Below are 10,297 nucleotides of genomic sequence, written 5' to 3' on the forward strand. Positions count from 1 at the left end.
TTCAAACTTGCTTATTTTGTGGGTAACAACTTCTTGGATATATAGGTAAACCCTAAAATCTTGTTTGAAAGGTCCCTCTTTCTAAGATACTAGGTCTTTATGCTCAGTGATATCTGGGGTATTATCCCGGGACTTCTGCTGTATGGAAATACTGACCTAGTCCCCGTATAATACTTTCCGCAAATGCTTGAAATATAGTGCCGCCCTCAGCAATTTGATGAAACAATAAAATTGATAATCATTGCTGTTGTAAAAAAAGATCCTCTAAAGGGGACACACGAAAACTCAAGCCGTCATCTCTCTGCTGAATGGAAGTTCTGACCTGAGCTCTCACGGTTTCGCATCTAACCCCTGACAGATATCATCTGTGGTATACTCACCTGTAAGACTGAATATCGGGATCTGGATACGGGAGTATATTCAAGTAGTGGGACACGCGAATAAGTTTAAGTATCTAAAACATTAATATCGTATCTTGAAGCAGTTGAACTTTGTGTGAAAATTTAAGTGGACCAATATACTGACAATCTAGGTGAATTGTTTAGAACTTAAAATGAAATGAAGCTTAACGGTGTTCGTGATATGTCTCATATACTGATATGATCCTCTTACACAAACTCACAAAAATATTGTCTGTAAATATTTCTTTACTGCATTTCTTCATTTCAAAATCCAAAAAGATTTTCGGTGTGTTAGCTTAATTTTTTTGAAAAATACAAAAAGATTTTCGACAACTGATGTTGGAGTGCTGATTTTCAAAGTTCCATGTGCTAAACATGATGACATTTTTGTGAGAGGGAGTGTGTGCTTTGAAATCAAATGTTTTTCTGATCAAGTCAACAAGTGGTTCATCAAAGAGGATAGATAAGCTTAAGATGATAGTTATTTTTGAGGAAGAGTCAGTGTTAGTGCATATATCAAATTGTAAAATTTAAAATTTACTTTGAGGTAGAGTTTATGCTGGTGTAAGTATGAGCCGGGTTAATAATCCTGAGCAGAAATAGAGCCAAGTTACAATCTTGGAACATTTTTAGCAGAGCCAGGCTGATCGATCCTGGGAAACCTGTGTCTGAAGAGCCAGGTTATTCGATGCTGACAAGCTTATGCTTAAAGAACCAGGTTTCGATACCTGAGGATCCTGAGCTTGAAGAGAGCCAGGTGACGATCTTGGAATTGAAGCTGTGTGATAGTGAGCCAAGTTTCGATTTCGTGGACAAAGTTTGAGCCAGACAACGATCCTGAAGCTGATGATGCTGATGAACTTAAGGAATGCCAGCATATCGCAAGGGGGAGTCTGAAGACATGCAAGAGAAGAAAGAGAGAGTGAAGCCCAGAGACTGATAAAGACTGAAGTTGCAAAGACTCGACACAGTCAGACTCGTCAACATCTGAGGGGGAGTCTGTTGGTGCATACATCTGTCGACTTCGTCTTGTATCGAGTCTTAGATTAGATTGTTTAGATCAGGGCGCGTAGATCGAGAAAATATCAAGTTTTATGTTATGAAAATGTTGATTTCGCTCGAACGGTTAATTCCGCTTGAAATGTCAGTGGACACTTTCAAGCGGAATCACAAGGTTCTTATTCCGCTCCAAATGTTTCTGTTCCTTTCGAGCGGAATCACGAGTAGTATATATAGTCGTGTCAAGCGAAATCATGGTAAGGATTCTCGAATTCCATACCGAGGTGCTGCTGGTGTGAAGACTGATTGTATTTGTGTTCAAATCAATATAATCAGTGTTTAAAGTGAATTGCTAGCTGTTACTAAGTCTATTTCTTGTTTTCCGCACCTGAAATAGATCAGAACCTCTCTGAACGACTCGTTAGGGTCAATCGCACGATCCTACAGGAATTGAAACAATACACTGATGAAGTCAAATATGATCTAAGTGAAGTAAAAGAAGCATATGACACGTTGGCTAGATCTATCAAAATAATTCAAAAAGAGAGTTTTGAAAATGATAAAGCTACAAGTTTGTTAAAATCAACAGTTATGGACAAACAAATGGAAATTAACATTCATTTGGATACAATTGCTTCGTTGAAAATGGAATTAGAGTTAATGAAAATTGAAAATGAAAGAATTGATAAGAAGTTGATGAGTTATGTTGCATCATCCTATGTGATTGATCAAATCATCCCGCAACAACCTGATGCAACACCTGCCTTTAACAGTGTTCCACCCCCAATGTGGAATCATTACACTCAGAAGTATCCAGATAGGGTGGAAACTGCTTTGAACCTCAAATAGAGAACCGTTGAGAATGAGTTGCCTGAGAGTATTGATGTTACATTTTCTCCGTCCGACACTGATAATGAGTCACAGGTGATCAAAACCGTTGTTGACCAAGTGTTAGATGAAGAAAGTGATAACTTGGAGTTTGAGACTGTGAAAACTCATTTGGAAAATTCCATTTCTGATTCTGAAGAAGATGGTAACTTCATAGACAGGTTTATACCAAAATCAGACAAAGTCATTAATGATGATTCGATCATTGTGGTTTACACAATGAGCGGAACTAACAAACTTTATTCTGATTTTGAGTATCCACTTCAAAATGCCAGAATTGAGAATGTTGAAAAGGTGTTTAAATTGGTCGAGATTGACATTTCTGAGGTGAACAACAACGAGTTTCTTTCAAAACCTAAAAAGTCTTTTGTTAAATCACAACCAAACAACTCGGGAAAGAAAGAGTGGGTGGGCAATGGTGGTAATAACAAGAGAAATGGAAACAATTTCAAAAACAAAGGGGTTGGATTTGAAAAGAAAATGGCTAAGAAGAATGTCAAGCCAAAGGAAAAGATGAGTCATGTTTTTGTTGTTGGTCCTAGTGTTGATGCTGAAAAGGAGTATATTTTCAGTCAAAAAGCCATTGATGATTTCAATGTAGCGAAGAAGTTAAGAGAAGAGATCTATAAATCAACTTTTGTCGAATATGACAAAAGAATTTGTTATCGCTGCAATGAAATCGGTCACATGGCCAAGCAATGCATGAAAAAGCTTGAGAAACCTGTTTTGCAAAAACCCAGACCTAAAACTCAAACTGATGAAAAGGGTAAAAAACCAATGATTTCACCTGTTCGTATTTTGAAAAGAGGTGAATCTCTGAAGTCTGAAGAAAAACCAAAATCAACTTTTGAGTTTGGTGAATCTTCGAAAGCCCGAAAGACTTCAAAGATTTATCCAAAGATGAAAGTTTTTGAAAATCAATCATGGGTGGCAAAACCAAAATCATTAGTTGAAGAGAAAAAGATGGAAAATGTTTTGAAAACTGAACCAAAAGTTTTTAAAGATGATGTTGAAAAACTTGAATTTGAACTGGATAAGTTGCTTGAGGAATTTCCTCCAATTAAAGAGGGAAAGTCAAAGTCAAAACCTAAACCTGTGATTCCAAATGTCATTTTTAACATTCCGAAAGTTGACGTGACATGTGATATTGTGTTTGGTAGTGTTTCAACTATAAAGAAGTCATGGGCTTCATTGTTTGAATGATTTTCTTCAATGTGTGCATGGGCTGCCGTGGTCATTAATCTCGAAATGGATCATGGACAGCGGAGCCTCAAGGCACATGACCGGAATGCTAGCATTGCTTTATGATGTCAAATCTATCAACGGAGGATATGTGGGATTTGCTGGGAATCAGGGTGGCAGGATAGTTGGTGAAGGGACTCTAACAAATGGAGTCGTTACGTTTGATAAAGTGAACTATATAATCGAACTTGAAAACAATTTGTTGAGCATCTCACAAATCTATGACAAGTCTTTTACAGTACACTTTACTAAAAATGAATGTCTAATCATCAAACCTGGTTTTAAAATTCCTGAGAACATGGTGTTGATGCGAGCTCCACGAGAAAATGACTTATATGTGCTCGATATGAGCGTCGCAACAACAACAGATCATAAAAAACAATGTTTTGTGACAAAAACAAAGGCAACAGAGAAGGAAACAAAAATGTGGCATCGAAAGATGGGCCATATTCAAGTTAGGAAAATGAACTTTCTTGTACACAATGATTTAGTCGAAGGTGTAAATCTTAAAAATTTTCATTTGAATGACGACTGTGTAGAGTGCAAGAAGGGAAAGCAGACAAAGAAGACACACCCACAGAAGTTGCTGAATTCAATCAGAGTACCGCTCGAGAGACTCCACATGGATCTCTTTGGGCCGGTTAATGTGAAAAGTATCAGTGGAGACTTATATTGTCTGGTAGTCACTGATGACTTCACTAGATTTTCTTGGGTGACGTGTCTGGAGAGGAAAGATCAAACATTTGAATCACTGATGGTCTTATTCAAGAAGATGGAAACGCTGTATAAGCTGCCGATCAGGAGAATATGAAGCGATAATGGAATGGAGTTCAAGAATAATCGAATGCTCGAGTTTTGTAACGAGAAATGGATTCTTCATGAATTTAGTGCACCATACACTCCACAGCAAAATGGTGTAGCTGAAAGAAAGAATCACACCTTGATTGAAACAGCTCGAACAATGCTTGCCGATTCCAAGTTGCCAATATTTTTCTGGAGTGAAGCAGTGGCAACATCGTGTTATACACTGAATAGAGTCCTCACAATGAAGAAATACAAGAAAACATGTTTTGAACTTCTTCATCGTTATAAGCCGAATTTGAAGTTTTTAGAAGCGTTTGGATCTCCATGTACCTTTATAGATCCTGATGGCAAGTTTGGTGCTAAATCTAATGAGGGTTTCTTTGTAGGTTACGCGAGCCTGCTGAAGAAGGTGTTCGTTCCGTGCCTGGGGAAGGTAATTCAAGTTCAGCATGTAGATTGTCAGAAGCATACAGCTCCACCGCAACTTCCCAGGACAAAGATTCTTGTTCGATTATGACAAACTCTGGGAGTCTATCCAATTGCCGACCGAGCCGAGTGTAGAACAACTTGTTTTATTATACCAACAACAACAATCTTTGGCACAAGATCAGATACCAAGACCGTTGGTAGTTTCTCAACCCAACGTGGGTACAAACGATCATGAGGCAGGTCCAAGTGGAACGACACACGAAGCTCCAGAGGAACCAGCTCCATCATTTGATAATTCTGACGACTCAGAATCGGAAGATGGTCTGATTTTTGACGAGGAACCAAATGTTGCAACGAGAAAAGCTGTGGATCACACCGGTGATCAAGACATCACGAACTTGCAATCGGAAGTAAATGTGCCTGACACTGCAATGCCAAGAACTTTGTCTTATCATCCTTCAGAGCAGATAATCGGTGATCTTCAGAGCGGAGTTAAAACATGGGATCAAATCAACAAAGCACTTACTTGTTTTTATACATCTGTCGCTCCTTTGCAAGTTGATTTTTCTCTAAAATGTTTCATCTCGCAGGTCAAACCTCGAACATATAATGAAGCCTTAACGGAAGAAAGCTGGGTGAACGCTATGCAGGAAGAGCTGCAGCAATTTGAGAAGCTGGGAGTATGGAAACTGGTAGATCTCCCTGAGAATCAAAAGCTGATAAAGATAAAGTGGGTTTTTAAGTGCAAAAGAGATGATAGAGGAGTAATTGTAAGGAATAAAGCACGTTTGGTAGTACAGGGTTTCAGTCAGCAGGAGGGCATTGACTTCAGGGAAGTATATGCACTGGTTGCTAGACTCGAGGTGATAAGAATCTTCCTGGCATTCGCGTCCTGGAAAGGATTCAAAGTATACCAACTAGATGTCAAATCTGCATTCCTATATGGCAAAATCATGGAATTAGTGTACGGTTGGACAACCGCCGGGGTTCACAGATCCAGTACACAAAAACAAAGTCTATCTTCTGGATAAAGCGCTTTACGGTTTACACCAGGCCCCGAGAGCCTGGTACGAGACGCTTTCCCAATACCTGCTGGACAACGGGTTCATCAGAGGGACAGTTGATAGTACGTTGATTACAAAAGAGGTTGCAGGGCATCTATTGATCGTGCAGATTTATGTCGATGATATCATCTTTGGATCGACAAATGATGATTTGTGTAAAGAAATTGAGAAGGTGATGAAAAGGAAATTTGAAATGAGTTCGATGGGGGAGATGAAGTTCTTCCTAGGGTTGCAGGTGGAGCAGATGCCCGAAGGAATCTTCATTCATCAAACCAAATACGTGAACGATGTTCTGGAGAAGTTTAACATGTCAGAATCTACTCCAAAATCAACCCCCTAGCTCAGAATCACGGGATCTGTCCAGATGAGAGTGGAGAGAAAGTGGACAAGACTTATTATCGGTCGATAATCGAATCTTTGATGTATCTTACTGCTTCCCGCCCAGACATCATGTATCCGACGTGTTTATGCGCCCGTTATCAGTCAAGCCCAAAGCAGTCACACCTGAAAATCGTGAAACGCATTTTACGGTATTTGAAAGGCTGCCCAAGCACCTGCTTGTGGTATCCTAGAGCGGGTGACTTCTCTCTCACAGGTTATGCTGATTCGGATTTTGGTAGCTCCAAGCAAAACGCTAAGTCCACCACTGCAGGCTGTCAATTCTTCGGAACTAGACTAGTCACTTGGCAGTGCAAGAAACAAACCTCAGTAGCGCTCTCTACGTGCGAGGCTGAATACGTTTCGGCCTCAAGTTGTTGCTCTCAGATCCTTTGGATCCAACAGCAGATGCGAGACTTTGGTTTGCAGTTCTTGGACACGCCTATATTTGTGGACAATGAGGCAGCGATAAACATAACGAAAAACCCGGTTCACCATTAAAAAACAAAGCATACTGAAATACGACATCATTTCATCCGTGATTGTCACGAGAAGAAATTGATTCACATTGAACATATACACACCGATGAATAGAGGGCTGATTTTTACACCAAACCGTTTGACAAAAAGAGATTTAACTATCTTTTGAAATTAAATGGGTTAAAAAATTTGCTTTCTGGGAGGGTTGTTGAATGTGAAGCCGAGGAGGGCGGCGATCTGATGTGATCCACGTCATGTTGTCAAAGTTTTTGTACAGTTTATTTTTTGCATTTGATAAAAACAAAAACACAAAAATATGTCTTTATTTTTAGGGAGAGAAAGTTTGCAGAAAAATACAAAAACATGATAAAATTGCAAAATCCAAAAACATTGAAAAACTGAAAAAGAGTTTGTGTAAAAAGGGGAAATGATAGTACATCAGCTAGACAGATGCAGTATGCTAAAGAATTGTAAAGTTAAAATGTGTTAAACAATCTCGCAAATGATGTGTCGATAGGTTTTTACACATTTAGTAGATTTGTTTGGGATATAAACAAAAAGAACAACTTGCTTTTACATGGGGAACATCTCCAGGATATATAGGTAACCCCTGAAATCTGGTTTGAAAGGTCATATTTCTGACATACTAGGTCTTTGTACGTGATGATATCTGGGGTATTATACCAGGACTTCTGATTTTGCGGAAGCAATAGCCTAGTCCTCGTATAATACTCTGCACAGCTTCACTCGTAAAGCCTCCCCTCAGCATAAAAAATGATGAAACATTGCAAAATGCTAATCATGTGCTGTTGTAGAAAAAGATTCCCTAAAGGGAACCCACCGAAATTCGAGCCGTCATCTCTCTGTACGAACGGAAGTTCTAGCCTGAGCTCTCACGGTATCGCATTCACCCAATTACAGATATCATTAGTGTGCACTCACCTATAAGACTGAATATAGTGATCTGGATACGAGAGTATATTCTGATGTGGTACACGCGTAAAGTTAAGATCTTAAGACATTAATCTGTATCCCGAATAGATTGAAAATTGTGTGAAAATTAAAGAGGATCAGTATATCGACAATCAAAGCAAATTGTTTAATGCTGAAAATGAAATCTAAGCTTAACGGTACTCGTATCTTGTCGGCAGCTGATATGATCCCTAACACGCTCACAAAAATATTGTGTGTACAGTTCTTTGCTTATCAAAAACCCAAAACGATTGTCTGTTTGTTTAGCATTTTTACAAAATCCAAAAAGATTTGCATTTCATCTTATTTTCGACAATGGATGTTGGGGATCAGATGATCAAAGTCTTATGTGCTGAACATGTTTGGATCATGAGGGTTGGGTAAGCAGAAGATTGAAAAAGTGATTGGTAATTGTTTGAAAGTTCAAAAGTTCATTAATTTGAACTAAAATCAGTTTCAGAAATCAGCATCTTCATAATTTGGTCAGCCAAGGTCATTAACTTAGACTTGGCAGGCTAAACAGTTGACCAGGGTCATTAACTTGGACTTGGTTAACTGGGTGTGTCGGTAAAATCTCGAAAAGTTAAAAAAAATTGAAAAAGTTTGAAAAATGTTAAAAAGATGCAATTTCAAACGAAATTACTATTTCGCACGAATTAGTAATTCAGCTTGAAGTGATAATTTCGCTTGACCATGATTTCGCTTGAACCTGTCCAATGCTAATTTTGCACGAAATTAGCACGTCTATAAATAGTCAAGGTATTTCGCTTGAACTGATCATTCTTCTGATTTCCTTTCAAATTCTCTACCAAAGCGATTTCACACGAAATCACAAAACCTTCGATTTCTAGCCGAATCTCTGCCCGATTGTTGATTGTATCTTGATTTTAGTTGGTTTACTCAACTATTATCATGGAAAGGTAAGAGATTTTGTCGATTTGGCTCAGATCTGAACTGATTTCATGTTGTCGGTAATGAACAGAACCAAGTACTTAGATCTAGGATTTGATTGTAGATAAAAATGACCGATTAACACTTTATTAAACTCGGAATATGATTTTGATCTTGATTAGGGGTTCAATTTGATCTAAACATCATGTTTCTGTACAAAGTCGGTAGTTCAGGATGTTTGGACTTAGATCTAGAAGGATTTTGTGGTTAATTATGAACAAGAAACATACCATGGTGCTCGGAATTCACTAAATAACAAACCCAGTTCATCAATTTGATCATCAGTTTGTGAAAATCATTGTTGTTGATCTGGTCAGTTTCAAACGAAATTAGAGTGAATTTCAAACGAAATCAAACTGTAATTTCGTTTCAAATGGTATTCCGTTTCAACATGATATTCCATTTGATATAGGTATTTCGTTTGAAACAGGCTATTTCGTATCAACATGTGATTCCGTTTAAAATGGTGATTCCGCTTGAAATTGTTGATTCCGTTTGTACAGTAATTTCATTTGAAATAGTGTTTCCGCATGAAATGTAATTCCGTGTGAAAGATTGTTTTCATTTGAAATGCTATTTCGTTTGAATGATGTTTGGTTTGGAAAATTTTCAAAGTGTTTAACTTGATTTTATGTTGTATTTTCCAGGCTTCTTGGTTTGGAAAATTTTCAAAGTGTTTAACTTCATTTTATGTTGTATTTTCCAGGCTTCGAATGTGTTATTTGATCCTTTGCACAACATTTGTTGTGTTTACGATAAAGAGATACCAAAGATGGCTGGACTCACGGAGATTCTAGAGTTCATGGGAAGGCTACCGACAGAAAGCATTGACGAATCAACATTTGGTATTCAGATCACATATTAAGCGTTTTACGGAGAAGGCAACGTATGACGAGGATAACTAGACAACAAATTCAGTTGTGAGCTTAAACGGCCAAGAGAAACCAATAATTATCACAGAGCAGCTTGTTCGAGAGGTGATAAACTTTCCTGATGATGAGGATTCTCCTACGAAGTTCCCAGAGAGGATGGTAAAAGGATGCATGTTGCGGTTGGGTTACAATGGTCCGATAAACAAAGCCAACTACTTGAAAGCGTGTTTTCTAAGGCTTTACAAGTTTCTTATCCATTCAGTGTTGCATGCTCTCAGTCACAGGAAAGGAGGTTACGATGTGATGAGAGACTATCAAATGAACATGGTGACAGCCCTCGTGTTAAACAAGAAGTATAATTTTTCGAAGATTGTTTTCCATTATATGGTAGAGAATATTACTTCGAAAAGCAAGACTTGGGTTTATCCACGATTTGTTCAAATGATGTTAGATCACGCTTATCCTAAATTGGAGAGAGATGAAAAGAATGACTTATTGGTGCTATATCATATGGATAATGAGTCTTTGAAGCAATTGGCCAAATATCACCCAAACCATCCAGAGCCATCAGCAAAAGTTGAATTCTTTGGATTTATCAAAGATAAAAATTATCAAGATCCAGATCCAATCAATCATCAGAACTGGAGGAATGAAAAAGAAATGAAAGAAAAGAGTTATACTGATGAATTAAAAGTACTTGAAGATTTCAAAGAATCTAGAAACGAGTGGTTAGTGAAAGAAGAGAAAAAGAAGAGGAGTAGGAAAGCAACTCCGAAAGTTCAAGCAGAGGAGGGTTCATCTTCTCAACCAAAGAAAT

Source organism: Helianthus annuus, chromosome 17 (genome assembly GCF_002127325.2).
Source record: "Helianthus annuus cultivar XRQ/B chromosome 17, HanXRQr2.0-SUNRISE, whole genome shotgun sequence".
Lineage (NCBI taxonomy): Eukaryota > Viridiplantae > Streptophyta > Magnoliopsida > Asterales > Asteraceae > Helianthus > Helianthus annuus.